Source organism: Dipodomys spectabilis, unplaced genomic scaffold (assembly GCF_019054845.1).
Source record: "Dipodomys spectabilis isolate Male_0828 unplaced genomic scaffold, ASM1905484v1 ptg000038l, whole genome shotgun sequence".
Taxonomy (NCBI): Eukaryota; Metazoa; Chordata; class Mammalia; order Rodentia; family Heteromyidae; genus Dipodomys; species Dipodomys spectabilis.
In genome coordinates this window covers 1947256-1964290 of record NW_024870715.1, presented here as the reverse complement: position 1 = coordinate 1964290, position 17035 = coordinate 1947256, and the positions used below count along the sequence as shown (strand labels likewise).

The 17035-nt window shown below is 37.7% G+C and overlaps 1 pseudogene; it reads left to right on the top strand.

The window, feature by feature from the left end:
• The first annotated feature begins 273 nt into the window (after window positions 1–273).
• Window positions 274–839, top strand: LOC122106124 (annotated as a pseudogene).
• Window positions 840–17035: the final 16196 nt, after the last annotated feature.

Below are 17035 nucleotides of genomic sequence, written 5' to 3'. Positions count from 1 at the left end.
CCATTTCCTCTTAACTCAGGAACGAGACAAGGATGTCCACTCTCTCCACTTCTCTTCAATCTAGTATTAGAATGCCTACCTACAGCAATAAGACAAGATGCGAACATAAAAGGGATCCAAATAGGGAAAGATGAAGTAAAACTCTCCCTCTTTGCAGATGACCTGATCTTGTATTTAAAGAATCCCATGGACTCCACTCCCAAATTACTCAAGCTGATTCAAAACTTTAGCAAAGTAGCAGGGTATAAAATTAACCCTCACCTTCCAGCCTCGGCCTTGGACCCTGAAGCCGCCATGATGTTGATGCCCAAGAAAAACTGGATTGCCATTTATGAACTCCTTTTTAAGGAGGGGGTTATGGTGGCCAAGAAGGTGTCCACATGCCCACGCACCCAGAACTGGAAGACAAGCAACTGCCCAACCTTCAAGTCATGAAGCCATGAAGTCTCTCAAGTCTCGGGGCTATGTGAAGGAACAGTTTGCCTGGAGGCATTTTTATTGGTACCTAAGCAACGAGGGTATCCAGTATCTCTCTGATTACCTCCACCTGCCTCCTGAGATTGTGCCTGCTACTTTGTGCTACAGCCGACCTGAGACTGGAAGACCTCTGCCAAAAGGTCTGGAGGGCAAGCGGCCCACTAGACTCGCAAGAGTAGAAGCTGAAAGAGACACCTACAGACAGAGTGCTGTGCCTCCTGGTGCTGACAAGAAAGCTGAGGCTGGGTCTGGGTCAGCAACTGAATTCCAGTTTAGAGGTGGATTTGGTTGTGGATGTGGTCAGACACTACAGTAAAGATGGAGATTGTTTTGTGTTGAATAAACTTGTAGCCAGAAAAAAATAAATAAATAAAATTAAATTAACTCTCAAAAATCAATGGCTTTTCTGTATGCCAACAATGAGAAAAGCATGGCTGAAATCAGGAAAGCAACTCCTTTTGTAGTAGACCCACAAAAAATAAAATACCTAGGAATTAACTTAACCAAAGAAGTGAAACAGCTCTATGATGAAAACTTTAAAAAGGAAAAAGGATATCAAAACAGAACTTAGAAAGTTGCAAAAACGCCGGGCGCTGGTGGCTCACGCCTGTAATCCTAGCTACTCAGGAGGCTGAGATCTGAGGATCGCAGTTCAAAGCCAGCCTGGGCAGGAAAGTCCATGAGACTCCTATCTCCAATAAACCACCAGAAAACCGGAAGTGGCGCTGTAGCTCAAGTGGTAGAGCGCTCGCCTTGAGCTGAAGAGCTGAAGGACAGCACCCAGGCCCAGAGTTCAAGCCCACGGCTGACAAAAAAAAAAAAGAAAGAAAGTTGCAAAAACGCCCATGCTCCAGGATTGGAAGGATCAACATAAAAAAATTGTGAAAATAGTAATACTTCCTAAGGCTATCTACAAATTCAATGTGTTACCTATCAATATTCCAACCTCATTCTTCAAGGAAATAGAAGAGGCAATCCAAAAATTCATATGGAACAATAAAATACCCCGAATAGCAAAAACAATCCTTAACAGAAAGAACAGTGCTGGTGGAATATCAATACCAAATTTCAAACTCTACTACAAAGCCATAGTAATCAAAACAGCTTGGTACTAGCACAAGAACCCACCTCAGGACCAATGGAATAGAATTGAAAACCCAGAAATGAAGCTACAGACCTATAGCATCTAATCTTCCATAAGGGAGATAAAAAAATAGAATGGAAGGAAGACAGTCTCTTCAGTAAATGGTGCTGGCAAAATTGGTTAATCACTTGTAGAAAACTAGAGCTAGAACCTGATATATCACCCTGCACCAGAATCAACTCCAAATGGATCAAAGACCTCAGAGTCAAAGCAGACACTCTGAAAACATTACAGGATGGAATAGGAGAAATCTTAGGTCTCCGTGGCACAGGCTGAATTTTTCTTAATAGAGACCCACAAACACAACAGATCAAAGAAAGGTTGGACAAATGGGATTTCATGAAATTGCAGAGCTTCTGCATGGCAAAGGACATAGCTAGCAAGATCAATAGAAAGCCCACGGATTGGGAGAAGATCTTCACTAGCCATACAACGGACAAGGGTCTTATATCTAAAATATACCTGCAACTCAAAAAATTAAATCCCCCAACAACAAATCCTCAAAGAAACAACTGCCCAATAAATAAGTGGGCTAAAGACTTAAAGAGAAACTTCTCTGAAGAGGAAAGAAAGATGGCCAATAGACACATGAAGAAATGCTCAAGCTCTCTAGCCATAAAAGAAATGCAAATCAAAACAACATTGAGATACCACCTCATCCCAGTTAGAATGGCAAAAATCAAGAAGTCTAATAACAACAGATGCTGGAGGGGATGTGGACAAAAGGGAACCTTACTGCATTGTTGGTGGGAGTGTAAACTTGTTCAACTACTTTGGAAAGCAGTATGGAGGTTCCTCAAAAGATTCTATAGAGCTCTCTTACGACCCAGCAATCCCACTTTTGGGCATTTACCCAAATGTTTACAAACAAGACCACACTAAAGCTACCAGCACAACTATGTATTGCAGCATTATTTACCATAGCTAAGATATGGAACCAACCCAGATGCCCCTCAGTAGAGAAATGGATCAAGTAAATGTGGTATATATACATAATGGAATTCTATGCCTCCATCAGAAAGAATGGCATTGCCCCATTTTTTCAGAAATGGAAAGACTTGGAAAAAATTATATTAAGTGAAGCAAGCCAGGCCCAAAGAAATATAGGCCCCATGGTTTCCCTTATCTGCAGTAACTAGTATATGTCTGAGACAAACAGAAACTGTCAGACAAGTTGATGTGAGGCGAAATGAACCCCAAGAGACAATTTAAAAAGTATAAAAAAGAATACAGACATAGGGAAAATAAAAAGAAACTGCAATATGTCTCTATTACACAAACTTTTAAAGAAGATATGTGGTATTGAATGTAATTTATGTACCACTTTCCCTTACTCTCTAGTCATGCTGCACATTCAGAATAGTTTCTGCAAAGGTAACTTATATTCTTAAAAATAAATTGTGATCAGTTATAAAGAAATTAGTTTGCAAGTCCCTCTAGAAATGCCTAAATCTAATTTGAGATAGAATTACAGATTTCTTATATTTACTGTGACATCTTCCTTATACCCTAGGCTGTCACACATATTCTAAGATTTTAGAATATCAATACATGTGATATTTCTTTCCAACTATAACCTGCAAAGCAGGAGATTACTCTAGAAACCTTCCTTTCCATGCTCTTCACACACACACACACACACACACACACACACACACACACACACACACACACACACACACACACACACACACAAGCATTCTCTCCATGGAACTCCAGAATATGAATAAATGCTTCAGGTAAAGAGGGTTTACCCACCAGACAACCAGAAGTGGAGCTGTGACTCAAAGAGGTAAAGTACTAACCTTGAACAGAAAAGCTCAGGGACAATACTCGGACCCTGAGTTCAAGCCCCATGACTGATAAAATAAAAAGAGCATTTACCACACAAATGGTTAACTTAGGACACAGTGAAATTAAATCAACATTATTACAAAACTTGTTAGAACTTTGTGTTAAAATGCAATGTGAAACAACAAAAAGAAAGGTATAAAATACAACATTTCCCAATACCATAGAATACTATTCAAGCAGACCTTTGGGGGCTCCAGGAAAAGTTAGAATATTTCTCTGGGTAATGCCCTTTGGGGAAGAGGCAATGTAATCACAGCCCAAATGTTGCTGCACATCAAAGGTGTTCACTGCAAATATTGTATTAGCCTGAAGGAATTTTCCAGTCTCCCAGGAATACCATAAGTGTTTTCACCTTAGAAATTTCATTGAGAATTAATGATCAACCTTAATTGCTTGAATAACATGAAGGTTTAGACACTGAGAAAGAATTCTGGTGAACAGCACATTCATTTCTTTCCTACTCACCATTTCCATCAATTCCCAGAAAAAAAGGTCCTTCACCTTAGAGATGGAAGAAAAAAGCTATGAAAATGTACCTTGTATAGTTCTGACCAAGATAAATATTGACCAAGAATTTAGAGATTGATTGTTTTGAAATAGGCAGAACCTGGTAGTTTTGAAGATTTCATACTTGGTGTGAAAACTGGATTTTGTTTTATCTCAAATGTTCTTTTCCAGCTCTTTATTTTTGTTTTTACAAAGCAAATTAGATTTTTAAAATATACATAACACGTACTAAGACCAACCTTTTATTTTCTTTCAGACAAGATAATAATACCTAATTAGTTTCAAGATTTTAATAAACAAAAATAGAATAAAAGCTTAGTTTATTTTCCTAGTAATCAAGAAGGTTGTGAAATATTTAATTTTATACAGTTTCTTCAACATCATATCATTAAAAAATATTGATGAATATAACAAGAGAGGATTTTTTTCCTTCAACATTTTTCTTATTAAGTAGTTGTACCCACTTAGAGGTCACAATTCTATAAGTCAGGTTACAAGTACAATGCATCTTGATCAATGCCATTTCTTCCATAATTATCCTCCCTTATTCTCCCTCCCATCTCTACTCTGAAGTTTCATAGCTCAATTTTTGTATAATGTGGCTTGAGATACAATGTCCTGAGATGAGCCATCAAAATGCTGTCAGAAACAAAAGTTTGGATTCAAGCAGCATGTGGATACCTGTTTTTCTCAGCAAAATAATTCAGCCATTGTAATTATTTTTAACAGAACTAGGCTTCACACTGTGGGATAATGAGCTGGAAAATGTATTTGTTTTAAATAAAGGCATTTTCACACTACAAGAACACACAAACATGTACGAAACCCAAATGCACCCATCCAGCAAGGCTGGTAAAAGAGCCAATTTGATGTTATTTCCAACTGTGTAGAAATAATTTGCTACAAATTCAGGCTACAATGCAAACAGGTGCTTCTTGAAAGAAACCCCATGAGTCTGGAATTGCCAAGGTTTGGGACAGCTGGGAAACATGAAGATGTTTTTCTCTTAAATGGTACCCAGGCCTCTGAGCCCTATTTGACTCTCATCAACACACACTAACTTTAAGTTTATCTTCATCATCAGAAGACCAAGGCTGATCCCTCCAATGAGCCTTCAGATTTCACCAGAGCTGTAGATTTACACACAAAAAAAAAATGAAGAAATCATTATTTAAACTGAGAATACATGGGAGCTTGATTCCTCAATAAACTTGAGGACGGCAGATAGGAGAGCACAAACGAGGTAACCCTCACCTTTAAGTTCCAATTACTTTGCCCTTTGAATCAGATGAAGAGACAAACATGAAACCAATAAAGAGAAGCATGAAATAAACCGCTTAGAAAACAAAATGAAGGGAGAAGCTGTGGGACCACAACAGAAGGGGTGACATTGATCAAGATGTATGGTACTCATAAATTGATGTGTTGAATGGAAATCCCTGCGTACAACTACTTAAATATAATTTTAAAAATTAGCAATGAAATGCAGATAAAGCAGTTTGAAAGAAAGAAAAGAAAAGAAAAGGAACAAATGCAGAAAAAACAAAAATGCTGGGCCGTTGAATGACACGATGGGAACAAAGAAGGGAATTCAAAGTTACTTTCCTCTTTTAAGGCAGCTTTCCAGAAGTGTGGCAGATAATTCAAGTGTGGAACATTTCAACTGGTATTATTTAAGAAGTATAGATCCCTGGTAATGATTTCTGTGTGGAACTCAACGTTGAGAGTATTCATCTATAGCACTGCCTTGATTTCCTTGATAGATGAATCCTATTGGGCTTTCAGTGACTTTGATGATTCAAGGCTTTTCCTTGCAGATTTGAGGTGCTTTCCCTAATCCTCTAAATCATCCTCTTCACTGTAAATCATGGATAGCTTGACAGAGAATTCTATTCTGAAATTAAAAAGGAATTTGCTATCAGTGGTTCATCCTAGCTATTCAGAAGGCTGATATCTAAGGATGGAAGTCCAAAGCTAGCCATGGCAGATAAATCCAAATAAAACTTACTCCAATTAACCAATAAATAGAAGTTGAGGTATGGGGCTCCAGTGGTAGAAAGCCAGGGTTGAGCAAAGAAGCCAACCAAGAGCACAAAGCCCTGAGTTCAAGCCTCCAAATGGGACACATAGAAATTTTCCACAATTGCACTAATGTGTTTTGATCTGATTCCTTAGCCCCAGGACTTATCAGGTAATAAATGAAGAAACCCAAGAGCGCAGTGAAAACATCCTACGATTCCAAAATCTACTTGCCACTGAAAAGGGAAGCTGTTAGCACAGGCGGAGAGTCATTTTTTCAGCTTCACTGTTATGTGACTAATGTATATACAACTGAAGAGCTCAAACAAATGTAATTAAGTCAATGTTGTGAGTCATATATTGTGAGAATTTCCCCCTCTATTTTATATTGTGTCACACATTTACAAATGACTTTATTATATAAACATTGACTTGCTCAATTAATTTAGCTTTGTCTTGATGGCTTACACATGAAACAAACTCTCTCTGGAGTTTCTTGGTTGCCTTGGAGGAAAGAAATAATGTTTCAATAATATAGCATAGAAACATTTGAAAATGTAAAATATGGTATTTGAGTATACTCAAATAAGAAGAGTTCCCAGAATCTTCATAATTTGTCCTTGAAAAAAGTACATTGCCTTTGGGGAGAGGGCATTAGAAAGTTAAGTTGTTGGCTACTGAGAATTATTTGTTTTAAAATTTTATCTCTGCAAAGTACTTAGGTCCTGTCACATGGAAGATCATGTATTTTATCGAGCATTGAGCCTTACAGAAAAATTGGAATGATAGATGGGTATGAGATTAATAACTCTTCATAGTAGAATGGAGAAGAACTTAGGATCCTGGAAGGAAATGAAGAGAATCCTGATTTCTTCAGGAGGTCTAATGCAATGAACAGGGACATTAAATTGTTGAAATGTAATTATTGGGCTTTTGAAGCAAACTAAGCAAAGTCTTAACTCTGAACACATTTCCTAAAAGGTTGTGTGATTTCATTTTTAAATGAGAAAGGATAGTTGCCTTTATTTTATGAATTCTATTCCTTTAAAACATTTTTTCTTTTCTTAAATACCTAAGATTTGTACATAAAAGTTTTTTAAATCAAACTAAGTACTCATTTATAAGCTTTCCCCAAACAGAAATGTTTTGTTCCTCCCAAAGAATGAACGACCTTGTATTTCATAGTAAGACTTGTCATTCCTTGTATTTATCTCTCAAAGAACAAGGTACATGATGAACTCTACTTCATTCCACCTCCAAACTACATTTCTCCCCCACCCCTGCCTAAATTGTAAAGTTTGTTGTTCAACAGTGTTTTCTACATCTCATTGTTACAATGGGTCAACCTGTATCCCTATTTAAACATTTTGTTTTTCCCTTCCCCTCCCCAAATTACACTGACATCAAATACAGTGTAAACAGGGGTTATATCGTGGGGGAGGGACATACAAAGCAACAAAAAAAAAATCACATGGCACCTTAAACTTTATTTTTAATCTTTATGTTGTTAACTACCTTGCATATTGATCAACTCTTGCCTATCATTTTGTTTTATATGTATGTTTGACCATAGATAAACAACTTTCAACCTACTCCAAACCTACATTGAGGCAACTTAACATGGCAGATCTCCCTTTAATGATGGTGCACACTAATCCTATTATAGTCACCTAGTTCATGTCTCCTATTCACAGATAACCATCTTCTCTCTTTCAAATATTTTGACACACCCACCCACAGATTCACTCTCAACTGGTGACTGTTTATTTCACTTGGAAAATTAAAGCAATTATGAAAGAACTTGCATACATCTTCTTCCCATCTCCTACCATATCTACCATCAAATCCACCTAAATTACCAACACTTGTACCAAAACATTCTGAATTTTCATCTTGCACTTTAGATAATTCAGTCATACTCCTATTTAAAATCATATCTTGCCAGGCACTGGTGGCTCACACCTGTAATCCTAGCTATTCAAGAGACTGATATCTGAGGACTCCTGGGCAGGAAAGTCTTTGAGACTCTTTTTTTAAGAAGTGTACTTATTGTTTTCTAAATATGATATACAGAGTGTTGCATTTACATGAGTCAGACAGACTGTATTTCTTTTTGAACATTATCACCTCTTCCTTTGCTCTCTCCCAGTTTTTCCTCTCATCCTCACCCACAAGTTGTATAATTCATTTTCAACATAGTATTTAGTGAGTATCAGTGCTGCATTTGTTCACTCTCCAATTAATCACAAAAAGAAAAAAGACAGAATTGGAGCTGTGGCTGAAATGGCAAAGTTCTAGCCTTGAGGGAAAAAAATGCTCAGGCACAGTGCCCAGACATTGACTTCAAGCCCAAGGACGAACACACACACACACACACACACACACACACACACACACACACACACACACACACACATATCATGTCTCTCCTCTTGCATGGTAGATCAGTATTTCAGGGATATATTTCCACAGCTCTCCTCTTTTTCTCCTAGATCACAAGTTTTTATTATTCTCCAGTCTTTATTACAAAAAAAATACCCACACATACAGGGCCTGGGAGAGAGAATGCTTGCCTAATTGTTCAAAATCCTGAATCAATCACCCTCTGAGGGAAAAACACATACATATATTCATATCTCCTATAAAATTGCCACATAGAGATAGATATAGGGTACCATGATAATTTCTATGCAGACCTTCCAAACTTATTACAGTAAACAATCATTTCCATTAGTTAACACTTTAGTGAATTTTGTTATAGATTTAGGAAGGATGAAAAGAAGCCTTGGACACAAAGTACTCGCTTTCAGAAAGCTTGATATAATGAGCACCAAAAGAACAACAAGAACATCAAAAGAAGGCTTTGAATTCAGCTCCTGATGCAGTCAAATCAACAGTGGGCAAGGCTCATGACAGTGACTTGGTCTACACTGTAATAATCATATGCTAAAGGGCATAAAAGACTAAGGATAGAATCTTACATTTCAGCTATAGCCACATGCAAGCCATCAGAGCTTTTCTAAATAGAACAAGCATGATAAAAAGGCTTGAAAAAAAATAATATCAAGTTACTGATGTAGATTACTGATTGCTGAGACCCAAAACAAAGAAACACCTAAAGACACCATGACAGAAGGGAGAAGTTTAAGCTTATAGAGGAAGGGGGAGACAGGACAAAGTCAATGCATTCATTGTAAGCTTTTGAGACACTTTCTATTCAATTTCTTTGTGTGTTACTTTATGGCTTAAGATCTAAATATGATCAGATCAACTTACCTTTCCATTTCCAGAGACATTTATACACACAGTGACACAGACAAGGAACACAACCTCTTTCCTAAGTTTCTGTTCCTGTTAAAATATATTAAGCATTTTAGTCCTTTTATTGTTTCTTTGAGTATGTTGTGTAGAAGTAGCTATATTTTATGTCACAAACTATGTAAGATTGTTATATGTCTCTATTTTCTTTCTTTCTTTTCTCTCTCCTTTCTTTCTTCACTCTCTTTCCTCTCTTCTCTTCCTGTCCTCTTTCTCTCTTCTCTCTCCTCTCTACTTTTCTCCTTTGTCTTCTCTCTTTTCTCTCTCACGCTTACCAGTCCTGGGCTTGAATGCAAGGCTTCATACTTGCTGTCTACTGAGTCATACCCTAGACCCCTTCTTGCCTTTTTTCAAATCAATTCTCTTGCTTTTGCAGGGGCCAGCCTCAGACCATGATACTCTTACCTTTTTCCTCCTGCAGAACTGGAATGACATCACACCTGGCTTGTTCTTTGAGACAAGGTATTACTAATTTCTTTTTTGCCCAGACTGTGATCTTCCATCTTCACTTTCCTAGTATCTGAAATTGCAGGCATGAGACACTGTACCCAGTTTGCATCTTTGTCTGTTCTTTAAAATAAATAAATAAATCTCTCAGCTAATGTTATTCGATTGGACTTCAGCGTTTTATTTGCCATATTGCTGTTTATTTCCTCATCCACATCCTTTGCATCCTCTTTATCTCGAGCAATTGATCGAGGTAGTTTAAACAATGATTGTTCTTTCTGTCAGAGGAATTTTTGTGACAGCTCTAAATAAAATTAGTTTTCACCTTGCTGTAATTGATTGATTGGTAAGAAATCATTTATAGACTTGTGTTGAAGAACAATACATAGTTCTTGATAGTGAAGATACAGCGTGATCAAAGGCTGACTGCTTTTTAATGGCAAGAATGGATGAAAGGACATTATATTGTGTAGTAAGGACATCATATAATAATAACTAACAGAAATAAATTCAAAAGCAAGTAAGTATACTAGGTATCCTTTAAAGTAACTTGAGTATTAATTCTTACCACTGAAATTTGACAATAATAATTAGGCATTATGTAACTTTCCTGCATAAATTGTATTTGAAGGTAACCAAATGACCTAAAAATTTATCATTAAAATTTCTGCTTGTTTACATTTAACAGAATTCCAGCTAATAAATTCAAAATGGATGATAGAATTTTAAAAACCATCATTCTTGCCAAGTGCCAATGGTTCACATCTGTAATCCTACCTATTCAGGAGGCTGAGATCTGAGGATCACAGTTTGAAACCAGCTAGGGCAGGAAATTCTCTAAGACTTTTATCTCCAAATGACAATTAAGCACCAGAAAGTCAAAATTGAGCTGAGGCTCTGGTGGTAGAGCTCTAATCTTGAGCAAAATAGCTCAGGGCAGTGCCCAGGTTCTGAGTTCAAGCCCCAAGACCAGAGCCAAAAATAAACAACAACAAAGAAATAAAAACACCATTTTCTAGTTGCTAATAATATAATTTAAGCATACAACAAAAAAACAGAACATAAATCCATGAGTTTATTGCTGTCAAACTCTCTACTCAACTCAGTATCACTGAAAGTGGAACAAACAGGGATTGTGTGCTTCTGAGGTGAACATTATGGGCCAATATATACATGACAGGTATTTTCGTTTTTCTGTCTGAGGAAGCTTGAAATATTTCAAACTTAGTTATTACAGCTACTTACTATGTAAAACCATATACATAATGACATAATTTTATTTTTCAGAGTTAAAAATTATATTCTCCAAAAAATTATGCTCTCATTCAAAAATACATGTTAAGTCCTTTCTTTCATGCTATAGGCACTGCGCTAGATTCTGTGACTTGAAAGTGAATGATCTAAACACTGTCCCTGGGGAGTTTATAGTCTAATGAATAAAGAAACTCTTCCAGCTAACACCGAAGAGATACATGCAAAAGCAAATGATTTACAACTCACCACCTAATCCTCCTGGTGCCAGTGTGTTAGGCTTCAGAGATGAATCTGTCCTAGCGACATAAATAATCAGCAAGCGTCTCATTAAGCTGACAATGACAAACCCCATTACACAAGGAATAGCAGGGAGCAAAATAAGAATGGTGAGAAAATGTGGCATCGTTTGTGGTCTGAGTTGGTTAACATACAGAGGCTGTGGTGTGATTGAGAGTGTGGTGGCATGATCAGGAGATAATACTTGAAAATTAAGCCTGCCTGGATTTCAAAGTTCTCTGCACATTACATTACAAATAGTAGACTTTAGGTTGTCACTTCCTGTTTTAAAGCAGGAGAATAGTATGTTAGACTAGCCTTTTGCAATGTTACCCTAGAAATCTTGAGGATGGAGGGTTGCAGCTAAACACAACTTAGGGAAAACACTGGAGTTAAGTGATTATCACAGTTGTGATCATAGGAGACCAAAATGTCAAGGGCGAGGTCACACATGAAGGAAGGGATGGGAGAATGAGCGGTTAATAACCAATTTTTTATGAACCGGTGATGAAATGTACGACTTCATTGGAAAGAAAAACGTAAGGAAAGAAACATCTTTCACAGAGCTTTCCCATCCATTCATTATGTTCCAATTAACAAGGCTTCTTAAGACACTGGTGAAGTGTCATAGTCTACAAGTGTCATTATTCTACAACGAATTGGAGAATTAGAGGCTAGGAGGTTTTTCTCTGGTCTCAGAATCTACTTTGTTTCAAAGTTTATTAGTAAAGAAGAATTCAAATGTAGTCACTGACACTCCTCTAAGCATGAATAAAGGAGAGAAGGAAACCTGACAGCCAGCCGTGCGATGATGTATGTTACTTGGGACGAGCCCTGCATTCTAATGGCATCTTTCAGCAGAGCTTTTTTATAGCAGCACATTTGTACCAGCTGTTGAGTGGTTTTACTTACATCCACTTTAGCCTATGCATTTAGGTGGCATGTGCCATCAAGTTTCCTATCTTTAGAAAATGATTCAAGTCTGTAAGTCATATGGTATTCAAAGTACATATCTTCAACATCAAGGACAAAGACCAAATGGATGGAAACTATTTCTTGCATCCAATGGTTTATTTGAGCATGCATTTGACTCTTAAATTCCTCTGCAGCATTTAAATATGGATAATATAATAAAAATCATGCCTAATTCTAAGATACATCGATGAACTTCAGAAACCTGCAGTCTAATAGATATATAAAACACACACCTAGGCACCTGAGTTTCTTGCAGGAATCAAGAAATAAACATGACTGGAACTTCCCACCAACCCTTCCCACATCTCTTCTTTTTTATTTTATGCCAGTCCTAAGGCTTGAACTCAGGGCCTAGGTACTGCCCCTGAGGTTTTTGCTGAAGGCTTGAACTCTACCACTCAATACACAGCTCCACTTGCAGCTTTTTTGGTAATTAACTGGATATAACAATAACAGTCTGGCTATGTTGAAAAATGAACTTTACAATTTAGGAGAATGTAGTTGTGGAGATGGGAGGGAAGGGATGGTAGGCATCAATGCTTGATAAGAAATGTACTCATTACCTTGCTCATGTAATTGTAACCCCTCTGTACAGTATTTTCACAATAAAAACCTTATAAAAACAAAACAAAACAATAATAGTCTGCCTGAGCTAAGTTCAAACCACGATCCTCAAATCTTAGCCAATTGAGTATCTAGGATTACAAGCATGAGTCACCAGCACCCAGAAAGTCATTTAATTTTTAAACATTGAATACTTCATATTTTACCAGAAATACAAATTCCTAACTTAGAAGCCAAGCACTGGTGGTTTATGTCTGTAATTCTAGCTGCCAAGTTGGATGCTGAGAGTCAGAGGATTTCTGGTTCAAAGCCAGCCTGAGTATCAAAGTCTAAGAGACTCCATATCCAATTAACCAGCAAAAAAGCTGAGTTGCAGGCATGGCTCAGATGGCTGATCTCAGCCATGTAAGTAAAAAGCTCAAGACACTCGGTTCAAACCCTATTACTAACCAAAATAACTCATTCTCACCATGAGATTTGCTGTTTGGGAAGCATTTTATTTTTCCTTTAGGGTAACTACTAAACACCTATTTGATGATAGACACTAATAGCAACTTGGGCTCCTCAATATGTCAAATACATGCACAAAGTTTTTTGGAGAAGCTATACAAGACACATAGCTAAACAACAGAGATCACAAATGTGTGTGACTGGATTAAAACAGAAAAAAGAAAAGGTTATGTTTAAGAAATGAAGTATGATCTCTGATTAACAAAAGAAAAACTAGTATTGTTTGTGTAGACAAATGATCATTATTCTTCTAGGGCTATATTAAAAAGGTTTGTTGCCCAATTGTACAGAATAATATCAGATGCTGTGACAGCTGGTATCATGGGCATGACCTGCTAGACGTTTCTGGAGAAGTTCAACACCCAAATCATTTTCACTCTTCCATAGCTTTTCTTGTCCATCACCACCCCTTCCCACCTCCTCCCCCAAAAAAAGAATGGGATCAATGAGTGAACAGATCTGTCAATTGATCAATTTCTAGATTAGAAACCCAAAGCCTCACATAACTCAGCACATGGTCTGGCGTCACTCTCAAAATCACTGCACAATGAAAGTCACAGCTATCAGACAAGGCATTTTTCAGCAAGCTAACCTGAATTAAATGAGTTTTATTTTCTCTGGCCTGTTATTTAAATATGCCATAAGCACATGCTGCAGAAGTGTCCAAAAGCCAAGTAACTTTCACTCAGTGTCTAATGGTTACCATTCATTATCTAAAACTATTCCTGCAGCAGCGATAATGGCCTAGCCCTGGTGACCTGGAAGCCCTCCAGGAATCAATTTGCATTAGCAAAGCTTTGCCTCAAATGGCCTGCTCCTTCACAAACTTCCCCTTATGCTCTGGTGGGAAGATATTGCCCTCATTAGCAATCCAGTACCCAATTTCTTTTGGTATGAATCCAGTGCCAATGACCAAATCTCCTCCAGTCCAGCCCCTAATACAAAGAGAATGACTCCATCTAAGCTAAGGTAACTCGTCATTAGAAGACACTTCCTCATGCCAAATTCAGTTGCACTGAATGTCAATCATAGTGTGTAAAGACAGGAAAAGCATTTCAAGGGGTCATCCTATACCCTCCCTGTGTCTTAATGCACCGCTATCTAATGGGCTGCTATGGTCTGAATGTTTGTGTCCCGCACAAATCTGTATTTTGAAACTTAACCCCTAAGGCGACAGTGATAATGTCTAAAGGCAGGTTTCTTTTGTCTACTCATTATAGAACTATAAGAGAGGAAAGTAAACAGTTTGTTTTTTGAATGTGAAAGGAAACTTGTGAAACTTTTCTCCAGAGAAGGGGTCTTAAGAGGAGTGGTTTCCCAGAAGGCGGTTCTGTAGTTCACACTTGTATCATATCCCCTCCCTTTGGCTTTGCTGATTATTTGATGCCTTGTGCATGCACCACCTTGACTCTTTCATTGATTGAGTGGGCATCCAAGGCATTATGGGAAGAGGAAATGTTTCAGCGTGAGCCAGAGGCACTGAATAATAAACACCACAATGGGACATGTGTTATTGGTCACGTGGTATGTCCACCACTCTTTATCTCCACCAACCTAACAGTTCCCCTTTTCTCTCTCAGTGGTATGAAGGTGCAGTCTTTGGAAGTGACTGGAGAATGGGGACAGAGCTCTGAAAAAGAAGCAAAAGTAACGTTTGCTCTCTCACAATGTCAGAATGCAGGAAGGAAGCATCAGATGCTGGGTCTTGGACTTTCCAGCTACTAGAACTAGGAAATAAATTTCTACTATTTATAAATACTCTCTATTTTATTTTGTCTTAGCAGCTCAAAAGAGCTCCAACAGGTACTAATGATCTAAATGATCCCAAGCTAGTTAGTTCCCTGTTATCCAGAATAAATCAAGACACTTTCATTTCCTGAACCTATGGGTTACATGTTTCTTATCACTAAAAACATTTCCAGGGGGCTGGGAATGTGGCTAAGTGGTAGAGTGCTTGCCTAGCACGCATGAAGCCCTGGGTTCGATTCCTCAGTACCACAAAAACAAAAAACACTGGGAGAGGCACTGTGGCTCAAGTGGTAGAGTGCTAGCCTTGAGCAAAAGAAGCTCAGGGACAGAGCCCTTGCCCTGAGTTCAAGCCCTAGGACTGGAAAACAAAAACAACAAAAACATTGCCAGGCTCAGGTTCTCTCTAGCTTGATACTGATTCACAATGTCAGTCCTAAAACCAACTCTGCCTTTAGTAGCCGGGTGAATAGAGTCAAGCTACTTGGCTTCTTTAAACCTCAGTTTCTTCATTTTTGAAATAGTACTAGTCACATCTACTTCTGAGAAATTTCTTGAGGATGAGATGTGTTTATACATGTAAAATCTTAGAAGAGATTGTGATGCATAGTCAGAACACTAGAACATCTGCTATGAAAAAAATGAGTTCTGTCTTATGGAAGACACATCAGCTTCTAATTGTGAGATGACCTCCTCTCACTCTCTTTATTCTTTGGCTCTAAAGAATAGCTTACTTGGAAAAGTGCATAAAAGAAATTGTGAAGGAGGGACCTCAAATACCAGTAGAACCTATATTTCTTATATATCAGGTAAACTGCATACTGCCAGGAACATTGATATTCATTCTTTACTCTTCATTCACACTGATAAAGCTTGAACTTCCAAAATAAAAGTCATCATGTCCTTATCCTTTCATTATTGATACCACAGGGCTAAGGTCATAACCAAAGTAGTAGAGTGTTTGCTGAGTGTGTTAATGTGCTCTTTATTACTGAAGATGAACTTTCCATGAGCATAACATATTAGATACTAAGGCTTTCCATGTGTGTAGATGAGGACCTATTTCAGAGCTTGCATATCCTGAGCCTCATTTCTGAATGTTAATTTACTTTGGATCTGGTGCTGCTGAGACACAGTATAGGTTTGAGAAATCTGTCTTTTATTTGTGAATGAAGACATTGCTACTTTCTCTGGAAATGATTTTCTGAGTCAAATTATGAGTCTGTGGAAAACTTCTTCACCATACTCCTTAGGGGCCACTGTTCAAAACGCATCACCCCTGACCACATGTTGCATTTTAACAAAAAGTCTGGCTATCTTACAGATCTTAGTAGACATTTCTTGCTTCCCCTCGAACTCCCCCCAAATGTCATGATCTCAGGTTTTGGCAGGACTGACCCATCTCCTGCTCTGGCTGTTGAAAGTGGGAGATTGAATGATTCAAACAAATGTATTCTTGGCCACAGATTCAGACTACTCGGGTATCTTAACAGAGGATCTCAGATGCAATGTGACAAAACTACCAACTACCAAAAACTTTCTCACTAAATTTTTTTGAAGAATAGATATTTAGCATTATTTTCTAGATTTTTTTTCACCACTAAAGTCCATCCGTGGTTCTTACTGATAGTATGTATATGTGTGAGAAATTCGGCTTCAGAAAGAGGAGATTTGGGCAAAACTGGCTAGCTTTCTAACTTTGGAGATCAGAGAAGGAAGGGCAAAAGCATCTACAGACTGTATTGTGTGTGGAAAATCAGCTGGAATTCTGACTTTTGAGGTCAACCATCTGAATCCTACCTTTAGTGATTTTCACAAATTTGATAGTGAAAATTTCATAAATTGTAACTAATCATATTGAGTGCTTTATTTCAATATACCTACTTATGCAATTGAACATGACACATTTTTTGAACTTTGATGAAGTATCAAGTGAATTTTCAG